Here is a 21,073-nt window from a genome sequence, read left to right as displayed (position 1 = left end):
ATTAGAGGGCCGAAGGACATCTCAGACAGAACTGCAGTCAGCTCGACTTCTTCAGTCTGCAGAAAATTCAAGGGAAACCTCTTCACCCACTGTTTGGAACCCATCACGACGGAGAGCAAGAGGGGAACAACAGGGGAGGATTTAAAAGGACTGTCGTGGAACAGAATCCCTGGCAGTGTAGGCCAGCCTGAGTTGACTCACACCAGGTGAGTTATAAATTCACTAAGTACTCCGGTACAGAGTTCAAAATAGAACAGATTTATTTGTCTCCAATCCAGAATATTAAACTCCAGTCCCATTAAAGGTAAATATGCAGCAGAAGAAACTCCTCCTATGCCCAGTGACCAGGGTGCAGAAATGGGTGTGGTGAGCAGCAGCAATAATTGCAGAGTTCAGCACCGACAGTCACTCTCAAAATTGCATTCAGCAACAGTGATAGACAAATATCCAACATTCAGCTTATTGAAACTTTCTCCCCAATGTGAACCCGGAAGTACGTCATAAGTGTAACATGCTGCAAGGTTTCACTGCTAATGTAATGGCCTCTATGTAATTTTTCACTGCTGAGGTAAAGGTTTCTCTGTAGCAGCATTGTTTAGGTTACAACAAGGGATAAAAGTGTTTGGAGTGCGGGGCTATCCAATGACAGCAATGTTCTTTCTTGTGAGACTGGAAGAGAGATTTTCATGGTCTTTTGATGTGGAGAGATGAGAAAACTCAAATGGTGAGAGTGGGCCCTTTCTCTCTTTTTTGGTTTATTTCACTAACCTTATAGTCAAAGTAATAATTATAAAGCTCAATTGTTTAATTGCATATTGTGTACCATTTGTTATTTCAGGGTATTGATTTGTAACAGGGGACATCATGCAGCATCCACCCAAACAAGATTCCTTACATTTGGCTGGGCCAGTGGGCTATCACGCCCTATATTAAGCTACTAGCCAAAGCGAGAGTTACACGAGGTTTAATGACTGAGTAAATTGCTTCCCACATTCACAGCAGGTGAATGGCCTCTGCCTGTGTGAACTCAATGATGCACATTTGGTTGATTTGACTGAAATATTCTCTTCTGAAAGCCTGAGCAGGTGAGCAAGTCTACCCAGTGTGAAATTGCTGGTGTCTCTGTAGTTGAGATGACCGACTGAATCCTCTCCCACAGTCTCAGCATGTGAACGGCCTCTCCCCTGTGTGAACTCGCTGATGTACTTTCAGCTTAGATGAGCAAGTGAATCCCTTCCCACAGTCTGAGCAGGTGAATGGCCTCTCTCCAGTGTGAACTCGCTGATGTAACTTCAGTTTAGATGAGCAAGTGAATCCCTTCCCACAGACTGAGCAGGTGAAAGGCCTCTCCCCAGTGTGAACTAACTGGTGTGCCTTTAGTGTGTATGACTGAGTGAATCTCTTCCCACAGACTGAGCAGGTGAAAGGCCTCTCCCCAGTGTGAACTGACTGGTGTCTCAGCAACTGAGATGACAAAGTGAATCCCTTCCCACAGTCTGAGCAGGTGAATGGCCTCTCCCCAGTGTGAACTCTCTGATGTACCTTCAGTTGGGATGAGCAAGTGAATCCCTTCCCACAGTCCAAGCAGATGAATGGCCTCTCTCCAGTGTGAACTCGCTGATGTACCATCAGTTTAAATGAGCAAGTGAATCCTTTCCCACAGTCCGAGCAGTTGAACGGCTGCTCCCTGATGTGAACTCGCTGGTGTACCAGTAGGTCGGATGACCGAGTGAATCCTTTCCCACAGACGGAGCAGGAGAATGGCCTCTCTCCAGTGTGAATCCTCTGATGTACCTTCAGTTGGGATGAGCAAGTGAATCCCTTCCCACAATCCAAGCAGGTGAAAGGCCACTCCCCAGTGTGAACTGTCTGATGTACTTTGAGTTGGGATGAGAAAGTGAATCCCTTCCCACAGTCTGAGCAGGTGAACGGCCTCTCCCCAGTGTGACCTCTCTGATGTACCTTCAGTTGGGATGAGCAAGTGAATCCTTTCCCACAGTCCGAGCAGGTGAATGGCCTCTCTCCAGTGTGAACTCTGTGATGTACCTTCAGTTTAGATGAACAAGTGAATCCCTTCCCACAGTCTGAGCAGGTGAATGGCCTCTCCCCAGTGTGAACTCGCTGATGTAACTTCAGTTTAGATGAGCAAGTGAATCCCTTCCCACAGTCTGAGCAGGTGAATGGCCTCTCTCCAGTGTGAACTCGCTGATGTACCTTCAGTTGGGATGAGCAAGTGAATGTCTTCCCACAGTCCAAGCAGGTGAACGGCCTCTCTCCAGTGTGAACTCGTCGATGTACCTTCAGTTTAGATGAGCAAGTGAATCCCTTCCCACAGTCTGAGCAGGTGAACGGCCTCTCTCCAGTGTAAACTCGCTGGTGAGCCATTATGTCAGATGATCGAGTGAATCCTTCCCCACAAATACAGCAGATGACCAGCCTCTGCCCAGTGTGAACTGACTGGTGTGTCCACAGGTGGGATGACCGACTGAATCCCTTCTCACATAGAGAATAGGTGAATGGCCTTGCCCAGTGTGAACTCGCTGATGTACCTTCAGTTGGGATGACTGAGTGAATCACTCCCCACTGTCTGAGCAGATGAATGAGTTCCCCCGTGTAAAATGACTGGTATGTCAGTCGGTCAGGTGATGGAGTAAATCGCTCCACGTAGTCTGAGCAGGAAGGATGATCCAGTGAATCCCTTGCTCCGCTTCTTAAATATCTGGACAGAGACAGCAAAACTGGTGTGTTGTGTTCGAGATTCCTGCAGACAAATTCCTTTTCATTCTTAACCTGTAAAAAGATTTATTAAATCCATCAATGGGTGTAGGACAGATAAGATCACTTGATTTCTTAAGGTGTGATTTCAACCCAAGATGCAGCGAGAAGTCATCTTCTAACTTGGTACAGTTCTGGTATCTGGAATGACCATCAAATTCTCTGATGCTCTACCTGTCTCTGTAAGAATGGGACATTTCTGCCATCTCCAACATGTGATCTGGCTCAGTTTGTCTCTGGCCATTGGCATTATTCCCTGTTCCCACTGAGCTGCATGGGAGCCTGGCCCCACAGTAACTGAAACACTCTGGGAATAATACTCTGGTTATCCACGCGATCAATGCCACTCATCATCTTATACACCTAAAAAAGCTCTAAACATAAACAAGAAAATTATATATTGTTTTGAGGATTTGTTGTAAGTATACAATGTTATGAGGGTATAGATAAGGTAAATGCAAGCAGGTTTTCCACAGAGGTTGGGTGGGATAAGAACCAGAGGGACATGGGTAAGAGGGAAGGTGAAAATTTAATGGAAACATTTGGAAAAGCTCTTTACTGAAATGGTCGTGAGAGAGTGGAATGAGATGCCAGCACAAGTGGTGAATTGAGCTCAAATTCATCATTTAAAAAAAGTTTGGATGGGAGCCTGGATGGTAGGGGAATGGAGGGTGATGGTCCCAGTGCAGGTAGTTGCATAAGGCAGCTAAATCTTTTTTTCAGCATTGGCAGGATGGGCCAGATAGCCTGTTTCCAAACTGAACTTCTCCATGATTCTATGACAGAGAAACTGGCCAAACTTGTTTGGAAGGGAAAAGTTAGGACTGACAATGGAGCAGCAATGTCTGGAGTTTCTGGGAGCAATTGAGGAACTGAGTGATCGATACATCCCAAAGAAGTGGAAGCATTGGAAGTGCAGGAGGACACAACCGTGGCTGAAATGAGAAGCCAAAGCCAACACAAAAGCCAACTAGAAAGCAAACAAAAGAGCAAAAACTATTGGGAAGCTTTTAGAAACCAACAGAAGACAACTAAAAAATAAGTCAAATGAGCTCAGGGCATGAAATTATGATATTGTAGTTATTAATGAGTCTTGGTAGCACCCAACACTCTGTGGCATTTGGAGGAACACAATATCTCTTGAAAACCAATGTTGCCTGCACCAGTTACACTTCAACATTTATTTCGACAAGCACATACACACTCTACATTCTCAAAACTTCACCTGAACAACTGCCAAGTACTCCTTTGCCAGAAAATGGCCTGACCCAAGCCACATTTGTTAGATCCCTTCTGATACCATCAATATTGACCTTTCTCCAACTTAGAATCTCAACCCATGGTCCAGACCTCTCTCCTTCCATCTTTACTTGGAACCTCATGGCCTTATGATTACTAGATACAAAGTGTTCCCATACACTAATTTCTGTCACTAGCCCTGGATCAGTTCCTAATAGCTTTTTGCACACTTCTATGTCTGGAATTCTATGAACTGATTAAGGGCATTTGATCTCTAGTCAAATTAGTTCCTCTCAATCCCTCAGACTGTTGGGTGCAATCATGTCCCAGTAATGGCTACAATATCATAATTCCCTGTCCTGAGCTCATCAGGCTTTCCTATGTTAATTCTTGCATTGTGATATACACAGCTCAGGACAGTCTTCACACCATGCTCAACCTTTTGATTGATGACTTTGTCTGAGGTCTGAACAACATCTGTCCAGTGTCAAAACAAACTCTCTGGGACAGATTCTTCCACCAGTCCATCAGACTGATTAATTCAATGCTGAAAGAATTGTATTTCTGTATAATATTGACTGTGCTGTTGTACATACAATTTATTATAAATTACTATAAATTGCACATTGCACATTTAGATGGAGATGTAACATAAAGATTTTTACTCTTCATGTATATGAAGGGTATAAGTAAGAAAATCAATTCAATTCACCCTCTCCAGTATCTGTTCTGGCATTCTGGCCCATACCCCTTGAAACTTTAGTTTAACCTCTAACCCCCCCCCCCCACCCCCACTAGCAGTAGCAAGCCTCACCCCTAGGATATTAGTCCCCTTCTAGTTCTATTCCCCTAACAAACAAATCCTGTATCACAACTTTGACATTCCACTGCCAGCTAATTCCCTTCAACAGATTCTAAAGTGGACCACCTATTGTTATGGGATATGGCCACAAAAGTACTCTGCAATGCCTACTTAACATCGTTCCCCTTCCTAACTTTCATCCAGTTTCCTTTGTCCTGCACCTTGGGTGTAACACCTCTCTTCTTGTCATACCTATCACCCCCTCTGACTCCCGGATGATCCGGAATTCATCCATTTCCAGTTCCAACTCCTTAAAGTGCAGGGTTACAAGCTGCAGCTGGATGCACATCTTGTAGGTGAGGGTGTCAGGGACACTGGAGGTCTCTTCACCTTCCCACCAGTCCCTTCTGATATGTGAAGACCAGTGTGTGCAAAAATCTTATGCTGTGCAATTTTGACCCAGTGACAGCAATATGTGAACACTGAATTTTATATAGAGAGATGTTCATTTTGACAGCTAGTAAATCATTGTCAATAAGAACTTCTATTTCCTCTGGGTTTGATCGGGTTCATCTGCACTCTCACACAACCTTTGTAGCAGGCCTCTAGTGGATAATTAAGGATTTTCTCATCAGAGCATTTGGACACCATCCATATGTGATTTGCTTACTAATCAATGCTTTAAAAAGTCAAATTTCCAAATATCACTCCACTTCTTCTCACTTGCAAATTCTCCAGCAACTTCTACATCACTACAATACATGCAGGTAACAGGTTTTTGCTCTGTACGTAAATATTCCCTCTGAACCCTCCCCCAGGTGACAGACGGTGCTGAATTCATTGACAGCAATGCCAATGAATATGAACGGAAGGGCAGTAGTCTGTCTCACTGGAGTCTGGCACATCTGTGATGTGAAAGCTACTTGATGCCCAGGGCAAAGGTGTTTGATATCATTATGTACCAAGAGAAAATGGGACAAAACATGTACTCACGGGTAGAAAGGTCCAGAGCAAGACGAGATAGAACAAGCAACACACTCAAACTGCTGGAGGAACTCAGCAGGCCAGGCAGCGTCTATGGAAAAGTGTACTAATGCTGAGTTCCTCCAGCATTTGTGTGCGTTGCTTGGAATTCCAGCATCTGCAGATTTCCTCTTGTTTGTGATTATATAGACATCCGCTAGTCTCGTGAGACCATGGATTTGCGCCTTGGAAGGTTTCCAGGGCGCAGGCCTGGGCAGGGTTTTATGGGAGACCGGCAGTTGTCCAAAGCTGCAAGTCTCCCCTCTCCACGCCCCCGATGTCGACCAAGGGAAGAGCATTAGGACCCATACAGCTTGGCATCGGTGTCGTCGCAGAGCAATGTGTTGTTAAGTGCATTGCTCAAGGACGCAACGGGCTGCCTCAGCCGAGGCTCGAACTAGTGACCTTCAGATCATTTAGCCACGCGCCAAGTGAATAAGTGTTTGTAATTGGAGGTAGAACAAAGGTGATTTTCTCAACTGGTGATGGAAACGATTTTGTTCCCTTTCTCCGAGTTCCCAATCCTTGCATTCAGGTAGCGGGAGCTCAGCTCTGTCTGACAGATCCATCGGCTCCCATTCCCTCATCAGACGGAAGCTCCCCGGGGCTGGCGTACGGGTCGTGGGGCTGTAGAGATGGAAGAGGGGAGGACTGTCCCGGGATTGTGGGGTGCAACGTTGGGAAGTCAGAGCAATTGTCCCGAGGTCGGAGCTTAAGATGTCTCACGGAGAATCGCTCTTACCTGCTTCCGACATTTTCCTCTGCTTTTTGTGTACTGCGCGCATGCGTGATGTTCGGGGACCGCAACAGCCCTGACGCCTGCGCATTTGATCGGTGCTTCACAGGTAATCACGCTGCAGTTAAAAGTTTCTGTATGTACTGGTTCAATGTCCATACCTCAGTTTTTTTCTGTGTGTATAGAAAACTCAGCAGTTGTTTTAATGCAGAAAGCGGCTCCCATAAGAATATAATCAATATCAACGTGTATCTAATGGCAAAGTACAATCCTCTTAAAATGCAGAAAGGCAGACAAAATATTCTGCAGTTGCTGGAAATACAGAGACGCACACACACAAAATGCTGCAGGAACTCTGCAGTTCAGGCAGCAACTAAGCACAGTCCAGCTATGCTGAAGGGAGTCGGCCGAAACGTTGTTTATTTATTCCTCTCCACATTTGCTGCCTGATCTGTTGATTTCCACCAGTATTTTGCAGTAATTAACCACGATTTTTCGGTCAACCGTTTTCCAAATGTTTCTAATCTTTCATTTTTAGCAACATCCTGCTGGTCTGATTCCTCCTCCTCCTGCCCTTGCACTTCCTCCCTCACCACAATTCAGGGCCCCAGACAGTCTCGACAGTGAGGCGACACTTCACCTGTGAGTCGGCCGGTGTGGTATACTGCGTCCGGTGCTCCCCGTGTGGCCTTTTATATATTGGTGAGACGCAGACTGGGAAACCGTTTCGCTGAACACCTACGCTCGGTCCGCCATAAAAGCAGGATCTCCCAGTGGCCACACATTTTAATTCCACGTCCCATTCCCATTCTGATATGACTATCCATGGCCTCCTCTACTGTGAAGATGAATCCAAACTCAGGTTGGAGGAACAACACCTTATATACCGGCTGGGTAGCCTCCAACCTGATGGCATGAACATTGACTTCTCTAACTTCCGTTAATGCCCCTCCTCCCCTTCTTACCCCATCCCTGATATATTTAGTTGTTTGCCTGTTCTCCATCTCCCTCTGGTGTCCCCCCCCCCCACCTCCTTTCTTTCTCCTTAGGCCTCCCGTCCCCTGATCCTTTCCCTTCTCCAGCTCTGTATCACTTTCGCCAATCACCTTTCCAGCTCTTAGCTTCATCCCACCCCCTCCCGTCTTCTCCTATCATTTCGCGTTTCCCCTCCCCCCACTACTTTCATTCTCTTACTATCCTTCCTTTCGGTTAGTCCTGACGAAGGGTCTCGGCCCGAAACGTCGACAGCGCTTCTGACTATAGATGCTGCCTGGCCTGCTGTGTTCCACCAGCATTTTGTATGTGTTGTTCACATTTTATTTACACGGCTGCGACTAAAGACTTTCTGATTATTGTGCCCCTCCTGGCATTTGACGGTGGTAAACTCAGAGTCAGCAATGATATTGATCCTCAGAAGTAGGTGATGAGGCTTTTTCATTGGAGATCGATAAACTGCCGGTAGTGTGTGTCTGGATGAGTGGCTGGTTTTCAGACTGGAAGGAAGTAGCGTTTGGAGTTCCCCAGAGATCAGTCCCTGACCACAGTTGTTCACAGTTTAATGTCCTGGCGGAGGCAGCGAGATGTGAGTTATCCCAGTCTGCTGGTGATGCAGAAAGAGTGGATTTGGGGGAGTGGATCCTATTCATAATTTCGTAGCTTTGCAATCAGTACACAGTGCACTGTGGGGCTGCAGTGGCGGGTTCCATTGCTGGGATCAGTGCACAGTCACTGGGGGCTATGAGGATTTTGTGAACAAAGCCCCATTCTCCAATTTAGAATCTCCAGCCGAGGAGCAAACCTATCGTTTGTATACTTAAGTTGTATTTATTGCATTGTGATAACCTGATACTATAGCCCACCACGACCTCTTTATCCAGTCCTTTCAATATCGACTTCATTCGTTTATTTGGCCACAGGGCAATCAATACTTTCACCCGATGCAATGACACAGAACGTAAACAGAAACGTTGCCAACTCAGACCCCTATGGGCCTCTGGGGTAGTAATCTCGGGATTGCTGCCTGCGCCACGTGCTAGCGATGAAACAATAGCATGATCAGATGTATTAATGTGGGGCTGAGAGTCTTGTGTAGGTCTTCAGATTTCTGGATCATTGGAGCCTCTTCCGGGGAGGTACGACCGGTACAAAAAGGACGGGTTACACCTGAATACAAAGGGGCGCAATATCCAAGCAGGCACATTTAATAAAGCTGTTAGTGAGAGTTTAAACGAATTTGGCCAAGGGATGGGAACCGGAGTGATTGGGCTGAGGAAAGGGAAAACAGAAATAAATCAAATATGGCGTGCAACAGAGATTATAGAAAGAACAGGCAGGAGATAAAGCTTGATCAAAGCCAGTGGCATGAGTTACAGGGCAATGGAGTCATGATGCGATTAAAACAGAAAGCAGCAAATACTGGACTGAGAGTGTTGTATTTGAATGCACGCAGCATCAGGAATAAAATGGACACTCTTGAAATCCAGCTACAGATTGGCAAACATGACGCTGTAGCTATCTGTGAGACTTGGCTAAAGAGTGGCTGCCATTGGGAGCAGAAAGTCCAACGATGTACGGTGTATCTGAAAGAGAGGTGAGTAGGCACAGGAAGTGGTGTGGCCCTGTGTTCAATATTAAATCATTAGAAGGAGATGACATATGATTGGAAGGTGCAGGGTCTCTATGGGTTGAATTAAGAGCAGGGATGCGATGGTGAGGCTCTGTCAGGCACTCATGAGATCACACAGCCCATTCTGCACAGTTTTGGGATCCTTATTTTAGAAATGATATACTGGCATTGTAGAGGGTTTAGAGAAGATTCACTAGAATTATTCCAGCAATGAAAGGTTTACCATATGAGAAGGGTCTGACAGCTCATGGGCTGTGTCCCCTGGAGTTCAGGAGAATAATAGGGTACTCATAGAAATATTCTGAATGTTAAAAGGCCTTTACAGATTAGATATGGCAAAGTAAATTTAAAATGGTAGGGGATACTAGGACAAGAGGGCATGTCTTCAGAATTGAAGGACATCCATTTAGAATAGAGATGCGGATAAATTACTTAAGTCAGTGGGTTGTAAATCTGTGGAATTTGTTGCCATGAGTGGCTGTGGAGCAAAGTCATTGGGTGTATTTAAGGCAGAGATAGATATGTTCTTGATTAGCCAGCGCATCAAAAGGTTTGGGGTGAAGTCAGGGGAGTGGAGATGACTGGAAGAATTGGAACAGCCCATTATTGAATGACGGAGCAGACACGGTGGGCCGAATGGCCAATTTCTGCTCCAATATTTTATGGTCTTATGGTCTATTCCACTGTTTCTCCCTGCCAAAGTGCTGCTAATATTTCTGGGTATATGACCCATTCATATGAGAATATACCCTTTTCTATTTTTCTGAGTTTCTCCTCAATGTGTACAGATCAGTTAAGCTGTGCTCCAGAATTTCCACACTATTAAAAAAGTTTAGCGCAGTTTTAATTTTTTATGTTGCGTTACTTATATAACTTAACTATTTAATATTTATATTATTGTAATTCATAGTTGTTAAAATCTATTGTTATGAATTACGTTCTCCTGTTGCCGCAGAGACAACGAATTTCATGACATATGCCGGTGCTGTTAAACCTGATTCTGATATTGATATGGGAGATCGCCTGATCCCAGTTTGCACAGATCGTAACGCGAGATCGAAGCCTTTTCCATTTATTCGCATTCCCCAGAAATGACAGCAGTTCAGTTCAGTTTCCTTATTAGGTTCCAGAGCAGAAGCTCAGTCTGTCTAATGTTTCCACACAATTAAAATGGGTAATTTGTTTATTCTTATCACGTACTGAGCTACAGTGAATAGCTTGTATGAAGTACCATCCACACAGATCAATACATTACGACAGTACATTCAGCTGATATACGACAAAACAATAACTGTATGGCTGCAGAGCGGTGCAGTGCAGATAGACATATGGTGCAGGGTCAAGTCGAGTTACATTGTGAGGTCGAGTTCATTTTATCATTCATTTGTCTTATAACCACAGACAGAAAACCGTCCTTGAACCTGGTGGTACTTGCTTTAAGGCTTTTGTATCTCTTACCCGATGGGGGAGTCGGTTTGCAGCAAGAATATCCAGGTTGTGAGGATCTTTGAGTTCATATCCTGCTTTTCTGAGGTAGTGGAATTGTAGGAAGAGTCCATGGAGAGGAGGCTTGTTTCTCTGATGTTCTCTGTTCTCCAAAGTTCTCTGCAGTTCCTTGCAGTGATGGACAGAGCAGTAGCCACACAAAGGCGTGAAGTGTCTACAAGAAGCTCAGAGACTTCGGCCTTCACCCTGTCTTGTGTAGCTGGATCCTGGTCTTCCTGTCAGATCGCCAGCAGGTGGTAAGAGTGGGCTCCTTCACCTCTGTTTCTCTGACCCTCAGCACACAAACCCCATTGGGTTGTCTCCTTGGCCTCCTCCTTTACTCTTTGTGCACCCATGACTGATGTCGCCACCCACAGCTCCAATCTGCTAACTAATCTTGCTGACGACACTACACTAACTGGCCTAATCAGTCATCACCCCGACACAGTGGTGTTGTAGCGGTGTGCTACACGCAGCGCTAAAATTACGAGTCGAAGGAAAAAACTTTATTCGAAATCCTCAGCCTCACTTTTAAGCCTCCCTCAACCTGCCCCCCGTGGCGCAGAGGCTCCAAAGCTCTGTGCTCGCAAACCCCCGTAGGCTATCTAATTGTGAGCCGGTTCGGATGTGCCAGGAAATGGGTCGCCACATAACCCCCCCCCCCAGAACCGGCGATACACCCCCCAATGTCCACAGTCTGGGCCAGAACCTGCTTGGGAGGTCGGCCTCTGCGCCGAAGTGCCGGAAACTCGGCCGGTTGCGCCAGGTCCACATGGGCCGGTTTGAGGCGGTCCACCGTGAAAACCTCCTCTTTCCCCCCAACGTCCAGCACGAACGTGGACCCGTTGTTCCGGAGCACCATAAACGGCCCCTCGTATGGCTGTTGCAGCGGTGGCCGATGCCCGCCCCTTCGTACAAACACAAACTTACAGTTCTGCAGGTCTTTGGGTACGCAGGTCGGGTTCCGCCCGTGCTGTGAAGTGGGTATGGGGGCCAGGTTACCGAGCTTCTCGCGTAGTCTGCCCAGGACTGCTGCGGGATCTTCCTCTTGCCCCCGTGGGGCTGGTAGGAACTCCCCGGGGACGACCAGGGGCGCGCCGTATACCAACTCGGTCGACGAGGCGTGCAGGTCGTCCTTGGGCGCTGTGCGGATGCCGAGTAGGACCCAGGGAAGCTCATCCGCCTAGTTGGCTCCTCGCAGGCGGGCCATGAGGGCCGACTTCAGGTGACGGTGGAAACGTTCCACTAGTCCGTTCGACTGTGGGTGGTAGGCAGTTGTGTGGTGCAGCTGAGTCCCCAAAAGGCTGGCCATAGCTGACCACAGGCTGGAGGTGAACTGGGCGCCTTTGTCGGAGGTAATGTGGGCCGGTACACCAAAGCGAGATATCCAGGTGGTGATCAGGGCTCGGGCGCAAGATTCGGAGGTGGTATCGGTGAGCGGGTCCGCCTCTGGCCATCTTGTGAACCGGTCCACGATAGTCAGGAGGTGCCGCGCTCCGCGCGACACTGGCAGGGGGCCCACGATATCCACATGAATGTGGTCGAAACGCCGGTGGGCGGGATGGAACTGCTGCGGTGGGGCTTTGGTGTGCCGCTGCACCTTGGCCGTCTGGAAGTGCATGCTCGTTTTGGCCCATTCACTGAGCTGTTTGCGGAGTCCGTGCCAAACGAACCTGCTGGAAACCATCCGGACAGTTGTCCGGATGGAGGGATGCGCCAGGTTATGAATGGAGTCGAAAACACGGCGCCGCCAGGCTGTGGGGACGACGGGACGGGGCTGGCCGGTGGCGACGTCACAGAGTAGGGTCCTCTCACCTGGGCCCACGGGGAGTTCCTGGAACTGCAAACCGGAGACTGCGGTTCTGTAACTCGGAATCCCCTCATCCGCCTGCTGCGCCTCTGCCAGTGCCTCAAAGTCTACCCCTTGGGAAAGGGCATGAACGGTAGGGCGAGAGAGCGCATCCGCCACGACATTGTCCTTACCCGAAACGTGCCGGACATCCGTCGTGTATTCCGAGATGTAGGACAGGTGGCGTTGCTGGCGGGACGACCAGGGGTCGGACGCTTTCGTAAACGCAAAGGTAAGCGGTTTGTGGCCCGTGAACACGGTGAAGGGCCGACCTTCTAGGAAGTACCTGAAATGCCGGATTGCCAGGTACAGCGCCAACAGTTCCCGGTCGAAAGCACTGTACTTGAGCTCGGGTGGCCGCAGGTGTTTGCTGAAAAACGCCGGGGGTTGCCAGCGACCTGCGATGAGTTGGTCCAGCACCCCACCCCCTGCCGTGTTAGATGCGTCCACTGTGAGGGCGGTAGGGGCGTCCATTCTGGGATGTACTAGCATTGCGGCGTCCGCCAAAGCTTCCTTCGTTTGAACGAAAGCGGCGGCGGACTCCTCGTCCCAGGTAATGTCCTTGCTCGGACCCGACATCAGGGCGAACAGGGGGCGCATGATCTGGGCAGCTGAAGGGAGGAAGCGGTGGTAGAAATTGACCATACCTACGAATTCCTGAAGCCCTTTGATCGTGGTGGGTCGGGGAAAGTGGCGGACCGCATCTAACTTAGCGGGCAGAGGGGTTGCCCCGTCTTTAGTAATCCTGTGGCCCAGGAAGTCAATGGTCAATGGTCCGAACTGGCATTTGGCGGGGTTGATTGTAAGACCGTACTCACTCAGTCGGGCGCAGAGTTGACGGAGGTGGGACAGATGCTCCTGACGACTGCTGCTGGCTATGAGGATGTCGTCCAAATAGATGAACGCGAAGTCCAGGTCCCGTCCCACCGCGTCCATTAACCGCTGGAACGTCTGTGTGGCATTCTTCAGTCCGAACGGCATGCGGAGGAACTCAAAAAGGCCAAACGGGGTGATGAGAGCCGTTTTGGGGACGTCGTCAGGATGCATCGGGATTTGATGGTACCCTCGGACGAGGTCTACCTTGGAGAAGATCCGTGCGCCGTGCAGGTTTGCTGCAAAATCCTGAATGTGCGGCACAGGGTAGCGGTCCGGTGTGGTAGCCTCGTTCAGCCTGCGGTAGTCGCCGCACGGTCTCCAGCCTCCCGTCGCTTTGGGCACCATGTGCAGGGGGGAGGCCCATGGGCTGTCGGACCGCCGGATGATCCCCAATTCCTCCATCTTCTGGAACTCCTCCTTCGCCAGTCGGAGCTTGTCGGGGGGAGCCGCCGAGCGCGGGCGTGGAGGGGTGGTCCCTGGGTCGGGATGTGGTGCTGTACGCCGTGTCTGGGCATGGCCGCTGTGAACTGCGGTGCCAGAACCGATGGGAAATCCGCCAGGACCCTGGTGAAGTCGTTGTCGGACAGCGTGATGGAGCCGAGGTGAGGGGCTGGCAACTGGGCTGCACCCAGGGAGAACGTCTGAAAGGTCTCAGAGTGTACCAGTCTCTTCCTGGGCAGGTCGACCAGTAGGCTGTGAGCTCGCAAAAAATCCGCACCCAGAAGCGGTTGGGCTACGGCGGCCAGTGTAAAGTCCCACGTGAACTGGCTGGAGCCGAACTGTAGCTGCACCTGACGGGTGCCATAGGTCCTTACTATGCTGCCATTCACGGCCCTCAGGGGGGGGGGGCCCCGGTGCCCTGCTGCGGGTGTCGTAACTCGTCGGAGGTAAAACGCTGATCTCCGCACCAGTACTGACCAAAAACCGGCGTCCCGACCTTCTATCCCACACATACAGGAGGCTATCCCGATGGCCAGCCACCGTAGCCATCAGCGGCGGCTGGCCCTGGCGTTTCCCGGGAACTTGCAGGGCGGGCGACAACGGCGGGCTTCTGCGCCCCACCGCTGGTGGTAGAAGCACCAGTGTTCATTGACCGGGGGTTGGCGGGCTCTGCGGCCGGGCCTGGACTGGTTTGCTGCTGGGAGCGTGGCTGGGAGATCTGTGCGATGGACGCCCCGCTCACCTTTTTGGCGTTCCACAGCAAGTCCGCCCGGGCTGCCACCTTCCGGGGGTCACTGAAATCCGCGTCGGACAGCAACAGACGTATGTCCTGGGGCAGCTGCTCCAGGAATGCCTGCTCAAACATGAGGCAGGGTGTGTGTCCGTCGGCTAGAGACAACATCTCATTCATTAAAGCCGATGGAGGTCTGTCGCCCAAGCCATCCAGGTGCAGTAAACGGGCAGCCCGCTCGCGCCGTGAGAGTCCGAAAGTCCTGAGGAGCAGGGCTTTGAATTCCGTGTACTTGCCGTCTGCCGGGGGCGACTGTACGGACTCCGCGACCTGGGCCGCTTTGTCCTGGTCGAGGGAGCTCACCACGTAGTAGTAGCGGGTGTCTTCTGAGGTGATCTGGCGAACGTGGAATTGGGCTTCGGCTTGCTGGAACCATAGGTTCGGTCGCAGTGTCCAGAAACCCCGCAGTTTCAACGAAACCGCATGAGCAGAGGCGACGTCGGTCATTTCTGGTCCAAAAATCGTTTGGACGGTCGGGGTCACCAATTGTAGCGGTGTGCTACACGCAGCGCTAAAATTACGAGTCAAAGGAAAAAACTTTATTCGAAATCCTCAGCCTCACTTTTAAGCCTCCCTCAACCTGCCTCCCGTGGCGCAGAGGCTCCAAAGTTCTGTGCTCGCAAACCCCCGTAGGCTATCTAATTGTGAGCCGGTTCGGATGTGCCAGGAAATGGGTCGCCACAGTGTCAAGAAAACAACCTCTCCCTCATTGTGACAAAAACAAAGGAGCTGGTTGTGGAATACAGGAGGAATGAAGACAGGGACCAAATTCAACATTTCCAAGTCTGTTATTGCACATTTTATATTGATCATGACAGAATGCACTGTATTTTATATACGGTTAATGACGTATTTATGGACTCCAGATTGTTACTGACAGAGAAACGTATAATTTGTGTTTCGTGTGTTATCTGAATGTACTTGTCTGCGATGCTGCCACAAGTCAGTGATTCTCTGTACCTGTGCCTTCCCGTACTTGCGCACTTGGCAATAAATTCAACAGGACCTGAGAAATCTGAGTGAGATTTGATTAGTGATGATCATCTTTGCAGCTCGGTAGGTCGAATGTATAAGACAGCGAGTACACTGTTAAATGCAAAACCCTGAATCAGAGGGATCTTAGACTCCAAGTTCATCGCTCCCTGAAAGAGACTGCACAGATTGATCGGGTGGTTAAGAAGTCAAATGAAATGTTTGTCTTTATTAGTTGAAGCATTGAGTTCAAAAGTCGGGAGGGTGTGTTGCAGCTGTTACGAGCCTGCGGTCGTACTGTGACTGTTTCTTTAAGAGCGCCGGCGTCAGGAGGCGGGACTATGACGTCAGTCACAGGCTGACAGCGCGAACTGTGGACTAACCATGAGAGGGAGAGAGAGATCTGCAGACAGGCAGTCAGTCAGTCTAAAGAGAGAGAGAGAAAGACCGGAAAAGCTGATAGCTTCAGTTTGTCGCAGCTGAGGCTTGGAACTCTCCGATGCCCTCAAGTGTGGGGTGATCATCGGTACACGGAACAACAACGAATGTGTGTGGCTGTCAATTCGTATAATCCATAGGAATGGATTGTGGAATATCTTGTGTTAACCCTTGCCTGGGTATGTTGTACGGTAACCCCCAGAAGACGGTATTCCTGTGACAGGTCACTTTCGCTGATAACTGGTATATGGACGGATTCAACGGATAAGAACTTCGTTATTTTGAAGTAACGGCCTTTTCTCTACGTTTCACCCTGGATTACAAATATCTCTCTCCCATCATTAATTCCGTGGATTACTGAATTTTCCTACTTTACCATCTCAAGACTCTAAGCTTTGTTCCCTCAGGCTCGATAGTTTAGGACTTATAGTTGCACATATACACACATAACACTGTTAACTTTCCTTTATTTCGTTGTTATTATAAGTAGATCCTAATAAAGAAGTGGTTTTAACATCAAAACCAGACTCCAGTATGAACTCTATTGCTGCTGGTTCGTTTCTAAAACGTTTCATTTCGTAACACAGCTTTATAAAACCAGTTAGGCCGCATCTGGAGTATTTCACACAGTTCTGGTCGCACCCATTCTCGGAAGGATGTCGGGGCTTTGGAGAGGGCGCAGAAGCGGGTTACCAGGATATCGCCTGGATTAGAGGCATGAGCTATAACGAGAGGTTGGACAAACTTGTGTTGTTTACTCCAGAGCGGCGCAGGCTGGGGTGAGACTGGATGGGCGTTTACAAGGTTACCAGTGGAATAGATAGAGTGGACAGACGATATATTTTTTCTGGGGGTGAAATGTCTAATACATTTAGGGTGAGAGGATATGTGAGCGGCAAGTTTCCTTCTGTCCACAGAGAAATGGATAGCTGGAGTCACTGCCCGGGGGTGTAGAGTCACGTGATCCCATTTGCCCCTCCCATTTAACTGCAGATGGGCAGCATCTGTGCATCGCTTCCGAGGCCCCGCCCTCCGGATGATGCACCGATCACTTTGCGCATGCTCACAGTCTCCAGTCAGGCGGCGTTCTGCGGATGCGGGGCTACTGACTGCAGGCCGAAAATATCACTTTCTCATCGGTGAGTATTTAGAGCGATCCCGTGCGGGGAGATCTGATGTTTGCCGTCAGCCCCGAAATGAGGGCCAATTACTCATTAGTACCCAGTTATCTGGGCTCGTCAGAAATGTGTTGACTTCACTGAATCTGCATTAAGCGATCCAAACCAGGAGCCTACGCTGTCTATTTCCTCAGCACTGAAAGGGGAGTCCCGCCAACAGGTCACGTGAGGCTGTGTGCCGCAGATCTGCCCCGCCCCCCGCTTTGTGTCGCAAGATCACGTGGTGTGTTGCTCAGAATGTTTACAAGAATAATCTTCAGGAATGATCGGCTTTCTGCATGAGGAGCATTTGATGGTTCTGGACCTGTGCTCAATAGAGTTCAGAGGGACGGTGGGGTTGGTGGAGGGATGTGTGGTTAAGTAAATCTACCGAATGCTGAAAAGCCTGGATACAGTGGACATGGAGAGCATGTTTCCATTAGACGGAGAGTCTGTGATCTGACGGCACAGGCTCAGAATAAAGATGAGAAAAAAATTGGGATTAGAAAAACTTTTTGGCCAAAAGATGTCTGATCTGTGGAATTTGTTGTCACGGAGGTTGGTTGAGGCTGCAATTTGGGTATATTAATGACAGAGATTAATAAATTCATGATTGTTAAGTAGTTTCGGGATTACAGGAGAAAGGCAGGAATATGATGTTGGAATAAAAATCAGCCATGGTTGAGTGGTGGAGCAGACCAGATGGATCGAATCACCTAATTCTGTTCCTGTGTCTTATGTCTTACCATGACTGAATGATGGCTCCTTCTTATCCCATATCGTTTTGTGACGTGTGAGGGATAATAAAAGATTGTTCACAGAGATCATTATATCTGCCTTCAACGTTTAAATTTCAGTGAGTTTGGTTTTGTTCTTAGTAACATTAAGCAGATATGTTTGTTTCTCCTTTCTATTGTTAATGTGCTTCATTATCTTTCATGTTAAAGTAGACCTGAGGTGAGAGATTTATTGGAAGAAAAAAACCCAACTGGAAGCAAACTACAACTGAAGACAGGGGAACATCAACAAGCGAACCAGCCCGAGGATTGTGAGCATCAACTGGGTAGAACTCATCTGACTCAGAGATTCCAGTGATTCAGTCAGGAGAAAGTTTGGTGAGTTTCATTTACTCAAACACTGGTCCTTTAGATATCACATATCTGTACAAAGGAAGGTAGGAAATAGTTGGAGTGAAACTGAATGTGCCCAGAACAACCAGTTATGTGTCTGTCAGATCCAGTTGCAATCATTCCAGGTCTGGTAATGTGCTTCCAGCAGCCCGGTCCTCTCCCATTCTGTGGAAATCGAATCTAGTAAAAGTCACTCAGAGACCATATAAATACAAACTCTTTACTCCAAGCACCTGGGACTTACTCAGTTAGTCACTCAAAAAGGAACAGTCTATGACTGTTCCCACCCAATCCACTAACTGACTAACAATTCTCCTTACACCACAGATATATCTGTCCAGATACCCACCACACAAGAGAGGCTGGAGCTAAAGTTATTTACTACATGACAGCCCCTAAAGACAAATTACAAAATAGTCATAATGGCTTACACACACAGAACAGTCTGAAGGTGTCCTATCTCTATGCATTAGTGTACAAGGAAATGAGGATCCTGAAACCCTAGCTGGCTTCCCTCAAGAAGAAATATGCATCAGCATGGCTTAGCACATCTGTTCATCATCAGCAGTTTCTTTCGGAAAAACAGGCTGCTATTGTTTAACAAAGTGTTAATCCTTTTACATACTTTATCATTCCCTCCTTTTGACCACTGCATGATCAACAAAGCCGTAATTTTTTATAGAGAAAGCAACCCAGTACAGCATTGACTTATCAGTAGGAAGAAACAGTGTATAACAGTTATTATTACAATGATATGTACAATTATTAGACCATAATGCAATATCATGCCTCACAAACAGGACTTCAAATCCCACCATTTCGACCCTTCAGTGAACCTCTGTACATCCTGCCCTACTTTCTTGATGCTGTCAATCTCCTTGGCAGTGTGCTCAGAGAGGGATATAATGTTAGTAGACTCATCAGGGATATAGGTGCAGCATTCTGTGTCACTAATAGCACAGGTTCCCCCTTTCTCAGCTAGGATAAAATCTAAAGCCATAAAATTCTGTAGGACTGTTTGCGGATTGCAATCATTTCAGTGGATATTTCTGTTACTTGGACCTGTGTTTCTGTCAGTGCCCCTGCAGTATTGAGGCCAGCTCCTCAAATGCTGTAGCCAAATTCATTATCCCTTGTTAATTCCTAGAAACTCCATAGGAGAGAAATGTGATCATCCAAAATCACTCAGTCTCAGTTATTTCTTTCCACTGCTGGGCACCTGCAAGTATGGCCATGCTTCATGTTTCCCAGTGTACTCTGACTGAACCACAGTTCATTATCTCTCTTCCCTGGGTGTTATTTGAGAAAGCCCAGGCTGAGAGTTCCTCTCTCTGATTGAGCGGGATTACTGACATTGGAATCATAGTTTTACCATGCTGCAGAATTTTGACACAAACCCAGCAGGCCCCTAGTTCTACCTGCTTGGCATCGGTGTGACAGAGAGACAGAAAGGTGTTAACATGGGGGCCCCCGGATGCTGGTGTGAGCCCTTTCAAAGACATAAACACGAACACCACTATCAACCAAAACATTTTCCTTCAGTCAGAGAGAGTCCTTCTACTCAGTTAACTTCAGTAACACTTCTGCAGTCTGTTCAATGTATCCAAAGAAATTGCCCCTTCAGTTTCATAGCCATGAGAGTGGTCAGTAACACCTGATATGGTCCTCTCCACTGTAATACCTGTGAATGTAATGCTTCAAAAATCTTGGTTAGTTGGCATATATATTTCCCCATCTCTTCCCCTAGGGTATGCATATCTGATTTTGCCGATAGACTTTCTGGGAGCAATGGTGCACAGGTTTTAGGTCCCCAGGGTGTCCTCATGGGCTGTCCATAAATGATTTCAGCTGGTGACAACCCTGTTTTCCCCTGTGGGGTGACCCTCATGTGGAATTGTGCTTGCCAGGTGAATCCTGTCTCCGCTGTTCATTTGGCCAATTTAATCTTCAGAGTGCCATTGGCTGTTTCCACTATGGCAGCCCGCGGGTGGTGTACACAGTAGAATTATTGCCTGATAGCTAGTTTGTTACATACCTCTTTGTCACTTTCACCAGCAGTGTGGGCCATTGTCAGAGCTCAGCATCTCTGGCAGGCTGTACCTGGGAATTATTTCCCGTAATAATACCTTCACAACAGTCATAGCTGTATTAGTGGTCATTGGAATAGCTTCAAATCATCTACTAAACATGTCTATAATAACTAAGCTGTATCTATAGCAATGTACTCCAGGCAATTCAATAAAATAAACTTGTAGACAGGATAAAGGTCCACCTGTCAAGGGAGTCATACCTGGTGTGCAAGGTACAGGTTACCACCCATTCCCTCCTTTCTCAGTTGTGTACAATTATGTATATAATTGGCCGATGTTGGTAAAAACTGTGTAGGAACACAAACCTGTCCCGCTGGGGTGATCCAAAGACCTAGATTGGGGTCTTTCTGGCATCCCATCTGGGATCACAGTTAGCACTCCTCCTCAGAGGCATCCCACTGACGTATGTACCTCCCACGTCTGACAAATCTGTTCTGCTTAAGTCATGGAAGGTTGCTTGACAGGAGCCTGAGGGGACTAAAACTACTGTGATTGTGCCGCACTTCTCGCTATCTTATCTGCTAAAGCATTGCCTTTAGTGACCCAGTCGGACATGTGGGTGTGGGCCACACATTTAATAATAGCCAAAACTCGAGGTAGCTATAGAGCAGTGAGTTGTTTACAAAGTTGTTTACAAAGGTGGC

The 21,073-nt window shown here is 48.1% G+C and overlaps 1 protein-coding gene and 1 pseudogene across 7 annotated transcripts in view; one reads left to right on the top strand and one right to left on the bottom strand.

Annotated features, from left to right (window-relative positions):
• Positions 1-237: 237 nt before the first annotated feature.
• Positions 238-6,734, bottom strand: LOC132384379 (zinc finger protein 229-like; annotated as a pseudogene).
• A 9,894-nt stretch (positions 6,735-16,628) lies between these two features.
• Positions 16,629-21,073, top strand: part of LOC132384418 (gastrula zinc finger protein XlCGF57.1-like) — a 47,387-nt gene continuing 42,942 nt past the window's right edge. For 2 of the 7 annotated variants that reach the window (XR_009508886.1, XM_059955551.1), the window contains exons 1-2: positions 16,629-17,191; positions 18,157-18,324. The gene's annotated coding sequence lies outside the window, so the exon portion shown is untranslated. The other 5 variants (XM_059955552.1, XM_059955556.1, XM_059955555.1 and 2 more) reach the window with 5 other exon arrangements.

This window comes from Hypanus sabinus, chromosome 32 (assembly GCF_030144855.1).
Source record: "Hypanus sabinus isolate sHypSab1 chromosome 32, sHypSab1.hap1, whole genome shotgun sequence".
Classification (NCBI taxonomy): Eukaryota; Metazoa; Chordata; class Chondrichthyes; order Myliobatiformes; family Dasyatidae; genus Hypanus; species Hypanus sabinus.
This window is presented reverse-complemented; position numbering and strand designations above follow the sequence as displayed.